A 21,882-nucleotide genomic window follows, 5' to 3' on the forward strand; every position below is an offset into this window, starting at 1 on the left:
TAGGCATCAAAGAAGTACAATATGCAATTAGCAATGTGATTTAAGGTACAGTAGATATTAAGGCAAATAACATATTTCTTATTTTATTTTCGATATAGCAAGTAAGTAGCTTAGGGACAGGACTCAGGAGGGCTGGAAATTAGATTGGGCAGGCGCATATACATGAAATTTACTTTCACAGTGACACTAACAGCAGTGTTCATCAGCACAGATGTTGACACCTCACTGACTCAACACGTCCCCACCTGGGTCACAGTCTCTCTCTACGCCAGGTGGTCCCTTTAGTGCACTCCAGTCCAAACAGCACTGACAATCCTGCTCCCAACTTGCCTTGATCCCGTTCCGCAAACCTGCAGAGGAGGCTCTGACTGCTCCGCTGGGCTCCCTTGCACCATGAAATTACATGCTCCGGCACACATTGTAGTAAACACTCAGATGGTCTTGGCAAGCTCCGAGCCGAGTGTCACAGCCATATTTTTTACTGGCAACCTTTTCTTGTCACTAGCATTTACTGGCAGGAGAAATGTGACAGTTTTTTACTGGATGCCAGTAAAAATACTAACAGTTGGCAATACTGTGGCTGGATTATTTCTCTTTTCTTAGACTTTTTTCCTTTTTTTTTCACCTGGAGATCCAGCAAGTAAGTTTGTTATTTTTCAGCTTTCTTTAACAGACATGGTAGCAGTTAGAGGGTTGAGGCAAACCATTTAACACTGACAGGGATGCATACAATGGGCAGCTTTTATTCATTTTCCTCAAAAGGAAAAAAACTGTTTGCTGTAACTGCTCATACAGTGTTAGCTTGTCAGTCAAGTCCATCTAAATCTGTTAGGGCATCTAACACTACCCTCTTCCCAGCCTGAAAATGCTGGACAAGAAGTGTTACTGATTGTTACTGATTGAATCACCAGGTGATATAATGGAAAAAAAGCCTAAAAAAAGAGAAAAAATGCAGTTACCACATCTAAGCATTAGTAAGCAGTATAAATGACATTTTTGGTTTTGGGTTTAATACTACATTAAACACTAGGTCAAGAAATTAAAACCCCCATACCAAAGAGAACATAATCTCAGACATGCAGGAGGCTTTTATTGTGCAAGAGTTGTAGTAGTGACTGACTTTACGAGTCCGGTGAACAATTCGGCCGTGGGCTCCATCGGACCTGCAGCGGACTTTTTCGGACTGACTTTAGATTTGGAACATGCTTCTAACCTTTCCGACGGACTCAAGTCCGGTCTAAAAATCCGCTCATCTGTATGCTAGTCCGGCGGACAAAAACCGACGCTAGGGCAGCTATTGGCTACTGGCTATGAACTTCCTTATTTTAGTCCAGTCGTACGTCATCACGTACGAATCCGTCTGACTTTGGTGTGATCGTATGTAGGCAAGTCCGGTCGTTAGAAAGTCCGTCGAAAGTCCATCGTAACTCCGTCAAAAGTCCGTCGGAAAGACCATCAGACCTTTGTTGTTGAAAAGTCCGACTGTGTGTACAGGGCATAAAAGTTCCAATATCCATACTACTTTTCGCTTTTCGCTGAGAAAAAAAAAAAAAAAAAAAAAAAATATATATATATATATATATATATATATATATATATATATATATATATATATATATATATATCTATAAATGTATTTATTATTCTTGAAAATTGAAATATAAGTAATAAGCTCCTAGCTTGTGTCAAAGTCAAATATTTAAGTGTTAATGACAAAAAACAGTATGCAAGCAGTAAACCTCAACACAGTATGCAAGCAGTAAACCTCAGCACTAGAGAAATAATGGTGGTAGCTGGCAATATATAAACCTCAGAGTACAGTATTTCCAAATGCTGTGCTCAAAAAAGTGTGTAAGTATCAAATTAATACATCAAATCACTGAATGTTAATAAATAACAAAATAACATGTTTTTTTCATTTGGCTGGATATTTCTGTTTTTTAATGTGTATTGAGCCATATTGAGTTTTTTAATAATTAAAAAGTACTACACTATATGAGCTTTTTTGTGGCTCCACTCACTGCGTGAGTACTTCTTTGCCCATGGCAACTATCATTGGATATATATGGTTCGGATGGTGTTTGTAGTGGTGAATACTTGAGGCCGGATACACTTGTGAAAAATGTTTGTGGCCATGCATGATGCAAGGTTATATCTGGTGAGTAAATAGAGTTGTAGGTGTGGTGGACACTTTAGGGTGGTACAAGCCTCTCCAGTGAAAGTAACCTCTTAAAGCAGTAGTAAACCACTGTGGGTTTTTTGGCAACCTGCAAGGCAATGTCATAATGTGCTAGTACGCATCACATATTAGCACATTATTTGAAACTTACCTTAGAACGAAGCCCCTCCAGTGACGCTCTGTCACCACTGAAGGCGCTTCCATCTTCACCGGGTCTTCCTTCCGGGTTCGCGTATTCCAGCCGTGTGAGTGGCTGGAGCTGCTGTAATGTCATTTCCGCACATGTGTGTAGGAGCCGCCATTTATGGCACAGAACTCTGAAGGTATGCCCCGGATGGCCGTTCCTTGAGGTCACCAGCTGCATCTACAGTAAATATCTCCTAAATGGTGCACTTTAGGAGATATTTACAGTACCTATAGGTAAGACTTATTTTAGGCTTACCTGTAGGTAAAAAGTATGCATGGGAGTTTACTCCTACTTTAATCATTCTGGAGCATCGCTACTACTACTGACGTGTGAGGTGCCAATTTACATTTGGTGAGTGCATAGTGGTGTTGGTTTGGGGGACACCTTGGGTGCTACATACTCTTTCGGTGGCGTAATTCATGGAACAAGACACCATCATCATTTACACAAAAAGAACTTCATAACTTTGTATATTAAGAAGATTATATTAAAATTACTTTATGGTTCCAATCATTTGAAATACTACACGGATGATTTTTTGGCTTCTCTGTTTCACTTTGGTGGTTTATGTGATCACGTTTTGGACATTTATTCACTAATTATTTGAATATTTTATCTTACTTTGTTATTTATTAACATACAGTGATTTGATGTATTAATTTGATATTGGGTTGCACACTTTTTGAGCACAGATTTTGGAAACAAAGTATGCAAGCTGTAAAGCAGATAACATTTGTGTGTTCTGTGACCTGTATCTGATCAACACAGGTCACTGCAAGGGCACATAGAAAATAATTGTTTTCTGTGTGCTCTGTTCACAATACAACGGAGTAGAGAAATGCGGAAAAATACAGCATGCCTTAATTTTTCTGCACCAGAGATCACCAAAGTTCTCCATCTGTGAAATGTTGTGAAAAGTCACAAGAGGAGGAAAGACCGACATTTAAAAATGTTAAAAAATAAAATAAAAAGTAAACTGTGCCCTGTGTTGTAAAAACCTGAGACACCCCCACCCACTACCAGTACAAATCAAACACCAGTCTTTACGCTAAAACAGATCATTTTAGTGTGCAGGCTTGTTTGAACAAGCTCTGACTGTTATAACAACCAAAACATTTTATGATTAAAAAATAGGCAGCAAAGAAATTGTTAATGATCATAGCAGAAATTGTACCCTATGAATCAAAAAATACTGCATAAAATGTAATTTGTGCTGACTGTCATTTGTAAGTGCATAAGTTAAAAAAAGCAAATATTTCTTGTTAATATTCACTCTAAGCGGAATGTGTACAATGCTGTGAAATGTATTCCTCTTTCTTTAGACCCTCTGGCAAAAGTCAGAGCCAATAAAACTCTTGGATTTATAACTTTCTGTGTTTTTTGCTAAATCAATAAGCTGCCCCTGTAACTTGCTGAGAATCTCATATCTTCACCATGTGGTGGGGCTCGATGGAAGGTAATTTCACAGCTATAGGCCTGCCAGGCACAGCCAGCGGTTCTGCTTATAGTTGTAAAGTTGATTACTGCTCTAAATAGCTAACTAACTAGTTTACTGGAACATTAACACCTCGGGGGACTGTTAAAGTTTCACTAACTTCTGAGACTGCTGAAAACAAGACAAAAGTGAAATAGCGGAGGTAAATAAGCAGAGAGGTAGGTAAGGTCATCTTGTTGGTGTTGCTTTGTCAGCAGTGGTCAGTGCAGTGCATTGCAGATCGATACAATACAAAATGTGTACTTCTTTTTAAAGGCATTATAAACTTTCAAATGTTTTCAATGTTTTATATTAGGTATTAGTGTAATTTCCATGTGTCATTTGTTTGCCTTACATTGTAATGATGGGCTTACATTTTGTGGCTGTAGCTTGTAGTGTCATGGCTGATCAGTTTCCCTATATCGATGTATTGCTTCACCTAGGTTGTCCCTAGGGATAGGCAACGTCTTGTTCTGGGTCACACAACATTCAGTGCAAGCCTTGCCATTTTCTGTTTTGCATCTCATTTGTGGGTGCGCAAATGTGATGAAACACATCTCTTCCAGCATAACCCCTTGCAACCTACGTAATGCAAATGTGCAACAGCAAAGAAAGTGGAGCTCTAATGCCCACATGCAGCACATATGTGTCTATGTGTGGCAGAGGGCTCTCCTCTATATCTTGTGCAGCGTGTGACGTCAGATCCCTGCTCCCTGTCTTTTGGAGCTGAGAAATCTTTGAATGGCTGCAGATAGCCAGGTACAACTTTAGAGGGTTTGTTTAATCTTTGTGTATCACCTGAGACTTGTCACTTCATTGGGTATATGTTTACAACCACTTTTAGTTTTTCATTCTAAGCTATTGTTGATAAGGATAACAGAGGACCTTATACACCTGTACAAGAGCAGTAATTGATTTGTCATCTGTCTCTGTTCAGCATTCACTGCCCACGCCACAGAATCTAGAATGGGCAGCTGAAAAAATTCCAACATGTTGTCTAACCCAATAGAGGATTAAAAGTAAACAAATGTACAAACGAGGTGACACAGGTCTAAGCCATTGGGTTTATTTAATAAGGCAAAAGGCAATATGCAGATTGCAGGAATTCAAAGCAATCAATAGGAATTCATTTTTCACCGATCTAACTACAGTAAACTAATTTCTAGTTAGTATTGTATTGATTAGTGCAAGTCAGTAGCATTTTAACTGGAATTTAAAATATATGTTTTTTCTGCATGTAGGTCCAAGATTGACACATAAATGTTATATATGAAAAGAAAATGCTGGGCTATCTTAATAACGGCATATGTGCCATATTAAAGTGACAAAAAATAAAGCGTTTTAGTGCATATATTCACTGAATATGTACCGTGAATCAACTTAACATAAAGCATTTAATCAAACATTATGCATCTTATCTTAATAATCCAAGCACATGCATATATGTATAAAGTGACCCAGTAAACTTGATATAGGGATAAAACGTATCTTCCTCAGGGGGATTGTGACAATCCCCCTGAGGAAGATACGTTATATCCCTGTATCGACACATGTTGGAGAGGGGACAGGACGATGCAGGAGACAGCTTGTCTGTCTTAAGATGGAGGGACACCCTATTTCAGCGATTTGGCTTTCTGTAGAGTGGTGCACTGAAGCACCTGGCAAATGTGAGTACCCTGGAGAGGGGCTTTTGTTCATTAATAAATATATGTATATTTTTTAAACGATATCACACTATCAAGTCCCTTATATGTTTTATATGGATGTGGAGACAGCGCCACTGAGCAGCCCAGGATCCCATCACTAAAACTGAACCCAGGGGTGGTTCATATGCGTGCACTGACTGAACTTAATTGTGAGGTCACACACTATGATGTGAGCATATACACATAAGGGGGGAGCACCTGTGTGGACACGAGAACACGTTTGTATCAACATTACAAGATTTGACTATTTTTGGAATGGACTTCATTATCTAATTATGTTATCTTTGATTCACAAGATTTTCTTCTATTGTATCAATTTTTGCACATAGCACTTTTAGTTCACTGGGTCACTTTATACATATATGCATGTGCTTGGATTATTAATATAAGATCTATGATGTTTGATTATATGCTTTATGTTAATTTAAATCACGGTACATATTCAGTGTATGTATGCACTAAAACACTTTATTTTTTTTTTCTTTAACATGTATTAAGATAGCGCAGCATTTTCTTTTCACATATGGTGTTTTTGCACGGTCTTATGGGACGCAATCAATGTTAGCAGCTGTCCAGATATGAGTTGATATATACTAGTGGTAGCTCGCAAGTTTTTTTGTTTTTTGACAAATAAATGTTGTTGTCTGAGAGCAAAAAGTTTCTGTTGGGCTCTTTCTTTGGAAAACGCATCGTGATCTAAGGGTGCACCCCAGATTAAATGCATTTTCATATAGAAAGTACAAAAACTGTTTAAAATGTAGGGGGTCTATTAATGAAGGATTAACTTGGAATCCCAGGTAATATCAAATATCATTACTGATATTTGCCCAAATGAGATTCACTGGCATTCATATGGCATTCCAAAGTCACATTAAAACATCTACAATGAAATTAAGGTACACCAGGCAAATGTAGATGCAGTGATCGCTTGTACCATAGGATGTAAATGAATAACAATGGCTGTTTTAGGCTACATTTGCATATGTGGCTAGCGCTGGTGCGAATGACAGCGGCAGGAATCTGCTGATTCCTGCAGCTGTCTCTTCCACCCATGAGTGGCTAGCTACAGCCACTAGGAAGTAGTCGCTGGATAGGTGAATAGCCACAGATAGCTGTGGCCCTTGCTGACCTCTCATTAAAATGTACAGGGCTCAGCCACCACAGCTAACCACTTAGATGTGGCAGAAACAGCTGCAAGGATCAGCAGATTCCTGACGCTGTCATTAGCACCAGCGCTAGTGCAATGCAGTCTATTAAAAGCAAAACAAACAAGCATACAAAAAAAACACAAAAACATTGATCATATTCAAGTTTACTTTTCAGTATTTTCTCATTTGTAAACAAAATGAAAAACTAACATATTGATAAAAAAAGGGCAGGGGAAGCCAGGAGAAAGTAGTGATTATTGCTAGCGGCTATTTCAACTGCTAGCAATAATCATAAGAGAATCCGGCAGGCTGGTTGTATCCAAATAGATCGATTTGATCAACTTGGTACATTTAGCCTGCCCATTAAAGGAGAAGTCCAGCCTGAGCTCATTCGGCTGGGCTTCTCCTATGGGTCACAGGAGTGCAGTTCGTTTTGCACTCCTGTATCCCATTTTCAACAGAAGTCCGTTCTCTGCTGACGTCACCAAGATCAGTCCAGGCACTGCGTAATGCCGACTCTGGAAGTCTGGATCCACCAGGTGCCTGGACTGATAGGCGTCTTAGCCGCTGAGATGGCCACTCTCCGCCCCTCCACAGCTCAGCGCTCCAATGAGCGTGGAGGAACAGAGCAGGAGAGCTGCTGACTGACAGGCAGCAGCTCTCTGCTCAGGGAGGTGAGAGAACCGAGCCATCGGCGGTGGGGGACAGATGCAGCATTGAACTGATGCTGCATCCACCTAGGTAACCATGATTATGGGATAAAAAAACCCTATACTTCTCTTTTAATGATTGGAATCTCGGCCGGTTCTTGCTAAACTGGCTGAGATTTGAACCTTGTATGGCGGGACTTAGCTCTGTGGCTAAAGCCTAGTACACACCACTAGCTTTTTTTTCGCTCAACCCACCAACATTTGGCCCGTGTGTACTAGGCCTAATTCCCTTGCAAAATGAACAATCTATTTGTCAATAATAGACTAATAGATAGTAAATCAACTCCTATGCCTCCATAAGGAGAACCTGTACCAGACTTTTTATTTTATAACCAAGGGGCTTCTTATCTCAGTCATATGATAGAAAAAAAAAAAGGTTTAATTAAAATTGATTGAAAGTTATAAATCAGTACAAAAATTTAAAATCACTTTTTTATAGGCACTCATACAATAAATTTTCACTTTTGCTAAAACACATTATATTTTATGTTATTGCGGTTACATTTTGTCATTTAACAGGGATTTTAAAGATAGGGTTGTTATGGGTTAATATGAGCTAATAATGATTTTAGTGTGTTTTTATCTATTTAATAAACATTTTCTCATTTATAATCAGACATGCGGAATTACAGGGTTCTATACTTTTAAATACCAGTAATTATAAAGGTTTGGAAGCTATTATCAAGACTGTCATATTTATGTATAAAATAGCAAAAATGTTTTGGCCACCTGAGTTGCTAAGTGGGTGGTAGCGCCTGGCATTCCAAAGATTAAAAGTTGCAATATTTTACTCTTTCGGAAATTAATGGTTTCAAATAAAGGTGGATAAATAAGCATTTGTGTACAGTTCATGAAAGATTTTTACATAGGAAATATATACAGAATTCTTCTTTGCAAGCAATCAGTGTTAGAATAGGTATATTACAGTCTTTATCGTGATCAAAAATTCCAACAGAGTGAAAATGTTTATTTTAAACCAGAGGCATAAGCTAGTTATTTTCTCTGTTGTGGTGTAAAAGTACATTTTGGAAGCTTGTCAACCTGGCTGCATCTTACAAGCTAATTTGTTTACTGCAACCATTCACAAAATAATTTTCAAAGCTAATTAAGCTGTGATTATGTGCACATAGTATTTTGTGCGGTACATATGCATAATATATCAGTGGAAATCTGCAATATATTTTCCAGCATTATTAACAATCAAAGTGGAACATTAGCCATTATTATAAAGTGAAAATATTTTAACTAACTTTCAAACTGAAAAGACATCAAGAACATGCCAGATTTCCTAAAATATCTAGTATTCTATTGTGTTACACCTAAAAATTAGGATTTTAAGTTGACTTGTTATGCAGCATTGAAAATTAAAACTTTATATAAAAGCCAAGAGATGTTCTAATGATTTACTGTATGTAAGAATTTGGACCATGTGTGACAAAAGCCTTAAAAAATAAGTATTACAATACTAAGAAGTATACAATTTACTTATTAGACTGATGATGTCACAGGAGGCAGGTATCCTTAGCCCATTAACAACTGCGGAATTAATAGTTAGATCCCAGTTGGATCCCACTGACTTGAAGGTGCGCAAGCATTGATTTCATGTACAGAGACCAAAAGGAGTCCCCTGTGCCCTCTATCTGTAATATACTAGCAAGTAGCTATTGCAACCATTCTTTATCCCTTCTCTTATATGATAGATGAACTGAAATAAATGCCTGACAGGCAGGGTAGTGGACTGCCCTTCATTCATTCCCACCAAAGGCTAAGTCAGTATTTAAAATTTAGTGCACAGTTTATGTCAAACATACATTGCATGACCTTTTAAAAAAGATCTGCCATTAAGAAACCATTCCCTGACTTGTATCATTTATAGATTCTGATAGTAGTTATGTGCTTTTGAGCTCTGAATCCTCAAGAGTTGTTAAGCTAACCCATGGCAAGTATGAAAGGCATAAAAGGGCCAAAGTCTGGGTCATGGATCAAAGTATCATATATTGTATATATAGAGTAAGAAGAGCACCAAACAAGCAGTAAAGTCCAGATAATATGTATTGTTCACAGTGACTGTTATCCACCTCCAGTCCAAATCAATCTTCATTTGTTTGCTACAAAATTACTTAAAACCCCCAACATTATATATTTTTTAAGAAAATACCCTGTAGAATAAAATGATGGTTGTTGCAATGTCATACAATATTTGTACTGCAGTTTATCAAATTAAAATTTTCAGGAAAAAATACACTTTATTGAATTATAGTGCACGCAAACACAATTTAAAGCGGAGTTCCACCCAATAGTGGAACTTCTGCTTTAAGCACTCCACACCCCCTGACATGCCAAATTTGGCATGTAATTTTTTTTTGGGAGTGTGTACCCTCTTTTTAGTTGGACTTCCTGGCCCACTTTCTCCTTCTTGTTCTCGGCCGCCTAGGCGACTCCTCCTCTCGCCCTAGGCGGCCCCTCCCTGCCAGCGATCTTCTGGGACACAGCACAGGTCCCAGAAGTTTGACTGGCCAATAGTAGAGAGCAGCACAACTCGTGCATGAGCAGTGCATGCCCGGCCGTGAAGCCATAAGCTGTCACAGACAGGTGCCCACAGTTGCTATGATGGCGCCGAGAAAGGAGCGAGGCTCCGGGCGGCCACATCGCTGGACCGTGGGACAGGTAAGTGTCGGTTTATTAAAAGTCAGCAGCTATACTTTTTGTAGCTGCTGACTTTTAATAAACTAAAAAATGGGTGAAACTCCGCTTTAGAGACCCAATATTTGGTGAAGTATTAAAGATGATGTTACACTGAGTAATAGATACCTAACATGCCACTCTCTCGTACGCCCATGGAATGGCGACAAACTACGGTGCCTAAAAATCTTGAGGCGATGCTTTAAAAGTCTTTGCAGGTTACCAGTTTTGAGTTACGCAGGAGCTCTTACACTAGAATTATTGCTCTCATGTTGACATTTGCGATGATACCTTACATGTGTGGTGTGATCACCGTTTATGTATGTGCATGGGACTTACGTGTGCATTTGCTCATGAGCACATGGAGAGGAGGGTACTTTAATTTTTTTATTTTTTGTTGAACTTTATTGCTATCACAAGGGATGAATAACATCTCTTGTGATAGCATGAGCCATGACAGGCTCCTCAGTGATTGGCTCCAATTTATTTCTATTACACAGGGTGATATCAGACGATTGCACAGGTCCAATAGGATTAGGCCATTATTTTCTGTCTTGCCATTCCAAGTGCGATCATGTGACTACACCCACCCAATGAAAATGGCTCTATTTGCACTCATTGTAATTGGTCCTTTCTAGATACTTTTAGTTATAAATACAGGCAACCTGGAGTGGATGTTTTATGCCCCTGTTGAAGACCCCTAGGTCGAAACGCGTCAGATCATTTACCACCATCCATGTTGCCCACTCATTTTAATGCATTGTGATCACGTTTTTTTATTGTAAAAAGGTTTTTTTAGAAATAAAAACACCCCCTTTTTTATCTGCACCATGTAGAGGCATATTTTTTCTTTCCACATACCTTTCAAATGAGGTCAAGTGCTTACTTCAGCTCCACAAGTGACGTCTTTGCCTTCCTGATCTTTATCCTGGTTGTTTACTGTGAGGACCTGCCTGGTGGCCCCCGGTGATCCATGCAGATTGCAGCCTAGAGAATTCGAGTGACAGGACGTCCCTTCCCACTCCCTTGGTGGCACAATGCTCATGCGATTCCCTGTCGCTGACACGGGAATCCACGGGATCTGGTAAGAGTTTTCCACATACCATTCCTTCCATGATTGCTTCCTCTCGTTGTTATGGTCCGGTTTCTGTGAAATTCAATTTGAATATCATCAGACTTCGGAGTATATTCACCTTCCTGTGCTGCGGGACATTATATCCCACTTATAAACATTTATTCATTGACTTTATGTTTATCACATGCCATTTGGCTGATGTTCCACTAACATTGTTTGAAGTACAAATTAGGAATTGTTTGGCTTTGATCACATACACACAGATTATGCGCTACATTTTTTATTTTATATATTCATTGTTTCTGTCAGACTGTATGTAGCTGCTTTACCTTGTTTTCAATTGTTAGCGCAGTGTTACCCATGCACTCTTCCTCTTTATGGAGAGATCTGGGGACTATTAGGCCCCATATCTCTTTTCTGTCATCCAAAGTGTCTGATTAAACTGAGATCGTTTGATCAGATGGTTTGCATGCCATAAACTAGAAGTGCCAAAATCCTCATCGCTTCTGGTTTCTGACATCACAGAGGGGAAGGAACAATGGAAATTCCTCTCATTCTGTCTAGTGTGCCCGATTCAGAGCAGTCGTATTGGTATTGGGCTCCATAGTGGTATTTAGAGTCTGGTAAAGGCAGGGACCCCCTTCTGCCACCACTAAAAGTGATTGAGTAGCTGTAGAGCAGCCGCTTGGATCACTTTTACATTGCGCAGAATTGCTAGCTGAACAAAATGATATCTGTATCATGGCTGCAGCTTAGAGGCTGACTGAGATATGGCTGCTCCCATCAGAGGAAGTATGGGTATGTCCTAAGTACGGGAAATAAATAAAGAATAATGCTTTTTGAGGATTCTGAAGGACTTCCCTCTTCAGGGATTAGTATTGTTCATGTAGGGCAACCTCTCTCAACCTTTTTAAAATGGAGGAATCCTTGTAATAACAGTCTCAGGGAACCCCTGCTAACAATTTCTATATGTATAGTTCATGATACTTTAGTGTGATGGTCACTGGGAGGTGTGCTCCTTAGGATGGCCATACATAGTTCGAATCTTGACCGGTTCAGCAGGAACACCCCGAGATTCAAACCATTAATAGGCAGGCTGAATATACCAAGTTGATTGATCGATCAACTTGGGTACAACCAGCTTCCTGGATTCTCTTGCGATTATTGCTAGCAGCTGCTCCACCTAATTAATAAATTAAAGCTGAATTCCAGCTAACACTTTTTAAGCAGTTAAAGCAACATTTTTTTTTTCTTTTGAGATAAAGATTTTACATAGATGAACAAAATCTGAGCATGTAAGCACTCCTGCCAATGTTAAATGGTTTATCTCAACCTTTTAACTTCCACTTTTGCTTGAGAGCTTGGTCTGTTAAAGGAAGTAGAAAAAAACAGACTTAGTAGCTGGATCAACAAGTGGAAATAATGGGGGAAAAGCCTAAAAATGTAATGCAGCCACCACACATAAAACATGGTAAACTGCAATAAAATAAGTTTTGTCTTAAAGGTTTAAAAACAACTTCGCGCCGAGCGTACGCATATATGTGGCCTCGGCAGGCATCATCCCGATACCATTTTTTAGAGCGTGCGATCAGCTTTCCAGGGATAACAACTGATACGGCTAAAAGCCGACCGATTGTTATCCCGGGCCTCCCGTCCCACCGGGAGACCCGATCTGTGATGTGCCACTTCCGGCACCTGGAGACAGACTGGAACGAAGCCGTAAATGGCTTCGTTCCAGACTCCTGAATGTAAACACAGAAGCGACTTCACGACGCCACTTCCGGTTTACTCGGCTGCCAGTGGCGCCAGAATTTAAAAATATTAAGTATTCAGAATCGCTGTTTTCGGCGATCTGAATACTTTGAATTGCAAAAGAGGGATTGGAGGTCTTTTAGACCCCTGATCACTCCATAAAGAGTACCTGTCACCACCTATTACTGTCACAAGGGATGTTTACATTCCTTGTGACAGCAATAAAAGTGATCATTTTTTTTTTTTTAAACACAATTTAATAACATAAAAATAAATAAAATGAATAAGAAAAAAAAATGTTAAAGCACCTCCGTCCCTGCGAGCTCGCGCAGCAAAGAAAACGCATACGGAAGTCGTGCCCACATATGTAAACGGTGTTCAAATCACACATGTGAGGTATCGCCATGATCATCAGAGCGTGAGCAGAAATTCTAGCACTAGACCTCTTATGTAACTCTAACCTGGTCGCTGTAAAAAAAATTTAAAGCGTCGCCTATGGAGATTTTTAGGCACCGTAGTTTGTTGCCATTCCACGAGTGCGTGCAATTATAAAGCGTGACATGTTTGGTATATATTTACTCGGCGTAACATCATCTTTCACATTATACAAAAAAATTGGGCTAAATTTACTGTTTCGTTTTTTTTTAATTTATGAAAGTGCCCCTTTTCCCAAAAAATTTTGTTTAAAACACCGCTGCACAAATACCGTGTAACATAAAATATTGCAACAATCGCCATTTTATTCTCTAGATTCTCCGCTAAAAAATATATATAATGTTTGGGGGTTCTAAGTCATTTTCTAGCAAAATATACGGATTTTAACTTGTAAACACCAAATGTCAGAAATAGGCTTAGGCATGAAAGGGTTAATAGCACTTTATTAACGAAATCACGACTTAAAGCAGTAGTAAACCACTGAAAAAAAAAGAAGAACACCCCTGCTAAACAATGGCATAATGTGCTAGTATGCATCACATACTAGCACATTATGAAATACTCACCTTTGAATGAAGCCCTTCCAGCGGCACCCGCTCTCCGCTAAGAGGGCTGACATCTTCTCCCGTCCTTTCCTCTGGGATCACGGGCTCCAGCGTTGTGAGTGGCCAGAGCCACGATGACGTCACTCCCACGCATGAGCGCGGGAGCCCTTGGTTCCAGCAAGAAGCTCTAAAGGTCCGGCATAGTATGCCGGACTTTGAGAGCGCATTTGTGCCGCTGACGTCGGCGGCTGCATGCAGGGTGAATATCTCCTGAACGTGCACCATTTAGGAGATATTCATTTTACCTACAGGTAAGCCTTATTATAGGCTTACCTGTAGGTAAAAATAACAAAGTGGGGTTTACAACCTCTTTAAGAAGAAAAAGATTCATTTGTGGGAGTGAAAAAAGCTTTCTCTAGTTGCTGGTTTAGCTGGCTTATTTTGTGAAACACTGATGAAAAGGGTCCTTTAGAACTGGCTCTTTACCAGATACTGCAAACAACACATTTTATCTTGAACTTTGCTTCTTGTTTCTGCTCTCTCCTTTCTCTATATTGCATATTTGTTCTGAGTAAAGCAGTAAAGCTAAACTCACTCAGAGTCACCGTCCTGGAATTAGTATGCTGTCCATGAGTCAGAATTGCTATGATCTAAACTGTAACAATTAGAGCATCTAATATCAAATTTATTTTATTTTGTCCAGATTTAAAGCAAAATTCAACTGCATCTGAAAACCATAAATTGAAAAACACAATTTTATTCATATTTAACACTCAAAGCAAATTCACCCATCCATCCATGTCTCCATGCTTTTTTTTTTTTGGTTATAAGTCACTTTGAAAAACATCCCCTAGCATTTCTAGCTGTGGCCATCTTGAGCAAGGGCAGATGATTCATGTAGCATTTACTTCCTGAAATTCATCTGCCCTTATCTCAGGCATTTAGGCAGTTGGGTATGCTTAGCTGAGAAAGCCCCTCCTCCCCTTTGCCAGATGAAATACAAAACTGCCCATGAATTCTGGAATGTATGACATGATTTTGTCCAAGGCAATAAACTGGGAAACAACTGAAGAAATGTTAAAAAAAAAAAGTAAAAATAATATACATTCCTATTTACTAATGCTAGCAGCATAAGGATGAAACATATTCAGCGTCGATTGAGAGAGTTTAGTTTCACTTTAATGTGTTGACATATGTTTATGTGTGTAGCTGTGCACATTCTCAGGAATGTGTGTGCAAAAGGCAGGTTCACTCATAATTACATGAAGGTGCAACGGGTTCTCTTAAATGCTTGTCCTACCAGCCACACACTTACCTTCACTTTGCTTAGGTTTTGGGAATGAAAAGAGGAAGCCAAAACAGAAAAGAGGACTCTTTTTTTATTGTCCCCATGTGAAAATCATTATATTATATATAGGCATATAGCTAATATAAGTACCCAGATCTGTCTATTTTAATTTCCTATAATTTTCTATACAGCCGCCATTTGGCTAGGCGAAGAAGGGACATTGGGGTTGATTTACTAAAGGCAAAGCAACTGTGCAAAGTTTGCAAAGTGCAGTTGCTCCAGAACTTAGTAAATGAGGTAAAGCTTTACAAAGAATATCCAATCATGAGCAAGGAAAATTTAAAAAAATGCATTTTTGCTTGCACATGATTGGATGATGGAAGTGAGCAGAGCTTCTGCTCATTTACTAAGCTCTGGAGCAACTGCTCTTGCAGAGGACAACCGCGCTTTGCAAAGTGCACCGTCTATTTACCTTTAGTAAATCAACTCTATTGGGTTTGCTCTAAGTCTAACACTAGGGGGGTTATTTATTAAAGGAAAATCCACTTTGCACTGAAAGTGCACTTGAAAGTAAAGTCACTGTAGATCCGAGGGGGACATGCAAGGAAAATAAAAAACAGCATTTTAGCTTGCACATGATTGGAAGATAAAATCAGCAGAGCTTCCCCCCATTTCATTTCTACCCCTCAGATTTAGAGCGACTGCACTTCAAAGTGCACTTGCAGTGCAAAGTGGATTTGCCTTTCGTAAATAACCCCCTAGGTGTTGAACTATACTCATGCAGGATGCTTGCATGTATAAGGCTAAAGCATACTGTATATGGGGCATATACATGGAATCTTAAAGCAGACCTTGACTCAAAAGTGAAAGTGACACTCATTTAAGTCCCCACCCCCATCCCTAACATTTTGACATTTTTTTATTTTTATTTTTTACAGGGAGTGGGTACTTTTTTTGATAGGTACCCACACTCAATTCTCACCTAGGCAAGAATGACATGCATTTAAGCATGCCCCCTTCTCACGCCCCTGTCCTCAGCATCCTGAGGCACATCAAATATCCCAGGAGGCTGTAGGACTAGTTCTGCAGGCTCCATGCACTGGTAAGTATCTTATTTTCAAAGGTCAGCAGCTACAGAAGTTGAAGCTGCCGAATTTTATTTTATCTAAAAAGTCTAAAGTTCCTTTTTAACCACTTCAGCCCCGGAAGATTTGGCTGCTCAATGACCAGGCCATTTTTTTGCAATTCGGCACTGCATTGTTTTAACTGACAATTGCGCAGTCGTGCAACGCTGTACCCAAACAAAATTGACGTCCTTTTTTTCCCCACAAATAGAGATTTCTTTTGGTGGTATTTGATCATCTCTGCGGTTTTTATTTTTTGTGCTTTAAACAAAAAAAGAGCGTCAATTTTGAAAAAAAACACAATATTTTGTACTTTTTGCTATAATAAATATCCCCATTTTTTGAAAAAAAAAGCACATTTTTTTCCTCAGTTTAGGCCGATATGTATTCTTCTGCATATTTTTGGTAATAAAAATCTCAATAAGTGTATTTTGATTGGTTTGCGGAAAAGTTATAGCGTCTACAAAATAGGGAATAGATTAATGCCCTTTTTTTTGGGACTGTGACATTATGGCGGACACATCAGACACTTTTGACACATTTTTGAAATCATTGATAATTATACAGTGATCAGTGCTATAAAAATGCACAGATTACTGTGTAAATGTCACTGGGGATCAAGGGCTTAACTGTGTTCCCTGACTGTGTGTTCTAACTGTGGGGGGAGGGAAAAGTTATAGCGTCTACAAAATAGGGAATAGATTAATGCCCTTTTTTTTGGGACTGTGACATTATGGCGGACACATCAGACACTTTTGACACATTTTTGAAATCATTGATAATTATACAGTGATCAGTGCTATAAAAATGCACAGATTACTGTGTAAATGTCACTGGGGATCAAGGGCTTAACTGTGTTCCCTGACTGTGTGTTCTAACTGTGGGGGGAGGGGACTGACTATAGGAGATGACAGATTGTGGTTCCTAGCTATTAGGAACTCACAATCTGCATCTCCTCTCAGAACAGAACAGGGATTTGTGTGTTTACACACACACGTCCCTGTTCTGCCTCTCGTGGCCGCGATCGCACACGACCCCCAGCCACGAGCATCGGCACCCCCGCAATTCAGCAGGCGCGCGTGCCTGCTATCCTGCTTAAAGGAGCCGACGTACAGCTATGACGGTTCGCGGGATCATGCTGGCCTGCTGCAGTATAATAACGGCGGCTGATCGGCAAGTGGTTAAAATGTATGTTTTTTTTCCTAGAATTCTGCTTTGGGTGCAAAAAACTATCATATAATTAGGTAGGAGAAGCTGAAGGTAATCAGCTTTACTGAACATCCCAAACATAATAGTCAAGCTTATCTAAGGCTTCGTACGTTGGGGAAAGCTTATGGTAGTTCTAAACTCACTCACTCAAGTCTCATATAACTTTAACATGTCATTTTAATTTTGAAAGTTGTTTTTAGTGTTTTCAATTTTCTGTAGATTTCATTTAACCTTTTTCTTGCTGCTGCCATTTAGGTTAAAGTGGAGCAAAACTGCTTGCTGTAGGTCATGTCAATAATCCTTATGGTGGCTGCATTCCCTAAGTCTATAAATTCAGTGACCACGAAGCTTTAGCATGGTAATGCTCATGACTCTGCCAATTATTATATTTTAAAGTGTGATAGGTCAAAGTGAGCACCAAATAAAAAAACAAAGTCTGTATTATTTACCTGTATACAAGAAACAGGGCAAAATTAATGAATGCTTGCCATTCATTAACATGCATCACTCTAAGGCAGCCCATTCATCCTGATTGGGGTGCCAATGCACCGCAGTGAATGGTAAATCATCACTACAAAGCACAGAAAACTGTTTCCTATCACATGTGTTGGGGTGCACTGGCAAGGTGTGTTGGACTGTTGGTTGAAATTAATGGCACTACAATAGTTGTGAAAAAAACAAACCCAACTCTATCCAAAAAAAAAAAAAAAGATGTGTTTTTAACCCTGCCATGAAATGGAGATAAACAAAACGAGCATGTTTGTAGTCCATATCAAGGGAGCAGCCCCCCTCCTGATCCATACCAGGTCACATGCACTTAACATGGGGGGTGCTTTTGGGCAGTGGGTGCTCTGCCCCCCCTAAATCCCCTTATCCCCATGTTGATGAATACAAGGGCCTCTTCCTCACAACCACCTGGCCAGAGGGTGTTGTGAAGTGACGTATCGGAATCTGAAAGCCCCCTTTAACAAGATCCCAGCCCTCCCCTATGTTAATAAATATGGAGTACATTGCAGCCCTACTCATTCACCAAAAAAGTGTCAAAAAGTAAATAAAAATGCACACAGTTTTTGACCAGTCCTTTTTATGAAAAAGAGTCCCACTGTGTAGATCCATCGTCAATCACAATGAACGCCAGCCCCCAACCCACCGCCTGACAGCCTCACCCCGCTAAATGAACTAAGGGGTTGGCCCCCCTCCTTGTGATGTCAACAACCCAGCATGCCCTCTGGTCTGTAATGTCACAAGGGGGCAGGGCCACTCAGTGATGTTACCGGGTGGCAGGAGTGTTCATTAAGAGCAGAGTTTTTCTTTTTTTCTTTGGGTAGGTGGTGGTGGCAGATACCGTGATTGATGATGGATCCACACCAGGGGACTTTTTTTTGTTGTTTTTGTGTAAAGGAATTGTCAAAAACTTCCTCCTGTGTATTTTTACACTACCCTTTGGGGGGTGAATAAGTAGCGTTACTAGGGGGCTTCCAGATTCCGATAAGCCCCCCTGCCTGCAGACCCCCACAACCACCGGCCAGGGTTGTGGGGAAGAGGCCCCTGCCCCAAAGCCCTCATAAGAAGAATTGTTAGTGATACAAACAAAAACCCACAGGTAACCTCAGGAGAAATACAGGCTGCTCTGGAAAAAATATGGTGTGGTTGTTTTTAAGGAGCACAATAATACGATACTTGAACAAAAATGAGCTGCATGGTCGAGTTGCCAGAAAGAAGCCTTTACTGTGCCAATGTCACAAAAAAAAAACTGGTGAAGCATGTCAAGGTGCTCTTGGCCAAATTGTAATTGTATTTTGTGGCATTTGCGCAGTAAAGGCTTCTTTCTGGCAACTCGGCTATGCGGCTCATTTTTGTTCAAGTATTGTCATATTGTGCTCCTTAAAAACAGCCACACCTTCTTTTTCCAGAGCAGCCTGTATTTCTCCTGAAGTTACCTGTGGGTTTTCCCTTGCATCCCGAACAATTCTTCTGGCAGTTGCAGTTCCAATATTTCTTGGTTTACCCGACTATGGCTTGGTATCAAGTGATCCCTGAATTTTCCACTTCTTAATGATTGAAGTGATTGAACAGTACTGACTGGCATATTCAAGGCTTTGGATGTCTTTGCATATTCTTTTCCATCTTTATAAAGTTCCATTACCTGGTTACGCAGGTCTTTTGACTTTTCTGCTTCCTATGACCCAGTATCTAACCTGCTCAGTGCATCCATGTGAGAACTAACAAGCTTATTGACGATTTATACACAGACACTAATTGCAATGTAAAAAGCCTCAGATGTGGGAAATTAACCTTTAATTGCAATTTTAACCTCTGCGTGTCACCTTGTGTGTCTGTACCAATGCCAAACATTTCAGGGTATGTAAACTTTTGATCAGGGCCATTTAAGTGATTTCTGTTATCATTCTGATTTAAAAACTAGCCAAACAACTATGTGATAATAAATGACTTCATATGATCACTAGCCTTAGATAAAATAAGTTTTCTTGGTATGATCGTCGATATTGAAAATAGTCGTATTTTTAATATCCATGCCAAAATTTCACGATTTCTGCCAGGGTATGCAATCTTTTAAGCACAACTGTAAATAAATGCAGTTTTAACCCCTAATGAAGTATATATCAAAGCCAAAACTTGTTTCTACTTTTGGGTAGAGTGGGAAAGGATTAGAGCACCCGATAGGCTTTTATTGCTGTTTGCGTCCCCACTGGGGCGATTCACTCTATTAACTTCAATGACTAATCAACAGAATTACAGTAAAATTGCAGAATAATTCATTAATTAATCTGGTACATTTAGTCACAGCATTTAGCATAATGGATTTTTAGCCAATTTGATTAAGCTGTAGACATCAGTTATTTATCGGCCAATTAGATCTTTGTGCATATTGGAAACATTAGAGAAAAACCACACTTCACACATTAAAATCTCCTTAGATCTTATTAACTTTTCAGCAATCATGAATGGATTGGATAGGACTGGAATTATATGACTCTACATATTTCTATTCAGTACAATTCAACATATTCAACAGATAATCAGAATATACAGGTTGTACAAAAATGCTATATGAAACCCCTTAAAAATTATCCAGATAGCACTTTGAAGGCCTGGCCACTTTAATTCCATCATTGGGCAGCTATTCCAGTGCATTCCCACCATGTGGCAAGCAGTGGTGCTCAAAATTTTGGGGCAAAAACCAACACCAAACCCCCCGCTTAGAAGACGGACGGCGGCCATCACAAAAATCCACCACCTTGCACCACACCTCAGCCAAATGAACTTTATGAAATGTCTGTGTGACCATAAATGTTTGTTTAAACAAAAAAGTTAATGATGCAGTGCGCCGAGAGGGGCACATATTGGATTGTACAATCCCTGTAAAATCTCAATTAGGTTTCCAAAAAAATGTAATATAAGGACAAACCTCAGCAATTAATTTATTTGTATCAAACCAATCAGGCTTTTCCACTACATAGTTGATGGTAGATCCAACGGAAATTATGCAATTAGACTGTATAGTGTATGGTCAGCTTAAGTGGTTTTAAACCTCTAACATTCAACATGAACAAAGCATATCCTTTTATAGTGAGTGTTTGTCTCAATCCAGAGCACTAAGTGTGATTTCTGCCTGCTGCTTTGTTCCTTTGCTATCTGCATGAGCCACTTCAAACAGGTTTTCCTGACACCAAGAGGTAAAAGGTGACAGGAGATGGAGCTTCAGCACACAGCCTGTCATTGACAGCCTCAACTTTGTTCCTGTGTGCTCTGTGAAAGGGGGGTGTGACCCTTCCCTCCAATCATTGCTTAGCTCTCCTCACTGAGCTCTGCAGAGTGTGACTTCAGCTTATCATCCCCTGCTTTGTAAAAGCTCAGACAAGCGGTGTAAATTCTGCACTTTGAATGACTGTATAGAAGAGAAGTCTGTAGATAATCAGGTACAACTTATATAGAAGGGTTTCTTTAAGCTCTGTGTATCATCCAAGGCTAGTCATTTCACTGGGTATATATGAGGGTTTACAACCACTTTAATATAGTTATGTTGTTATACATTAGCAATTCTAGAATGCATTTTAAAATGTATCTAGTGCATGTACCCAATTTTGAATTGTAATCAGCTCCCTGTAAACCCTCTGTACAGCAGCCCCTATAAGGGCTCGTTCACACACATACTGCCTTCTGAACAGCAATCTATGTTCATGTTTCAGTGGACATTTGACAGGCCATGGGGGGGGGGGGGCTATATGTCACCAGCTGATTTAACCCTGTAAATGCTACACTACTGTGCCACAATCACATGCATTGCACACAGTTGCAGTGCTGCCCTATAGACTTGCATAGGCTGTGTTCGGAGTTAGTAATGTC

General features: G+C 39.7%; 1 protein-coding gene and 1 long non-coding RNA gene across 2 annotated transcripts in view; one reads left to right on the forward strand and one right to left on the reverse strand.

The window, feature by feature from the left end:
• The window catches only part of LOC141103430 (uncharacterized), a 343,701-nt gene that overhangs the window by 308,800 nt on the left and 13,019 nt on the right, over positions 1-21,882 (reverse strand). The window contains exon 2 of the long non-coding RNA XR_012235323.1: positions 10,948-11,233. This is a non-coding gene — a long non-coding RNA (uncharacterized lncRNA). The remainder of the gene's footprint in view (positions 1-10,947; positions 11,234-21,882) is intronic.
• OLFM3 (olfactomedin 3) overlaps positions 1-21,882 on the forward strand; it is a 395,228-nt gene that overhangs the window by 169,367 nt on the left and 203,979 nt on the right. The window lies entirely within an intron of this gene.

Source organism: Aquarana catesbeiana, linkage group LG07 (assembly GCF_042186555.1).
Source record: "Aquarana catesbeiana isolate 2022-GZ linkage group LG07, ASM4218655v1, whole genome shotgun sequence".
NCBI classification, from domain to species: Eukaryota; Metazoa; Chordata; class Amphibia; order Anura; family Ranidae; genus Aquarana; species Aquarana catesbeiana.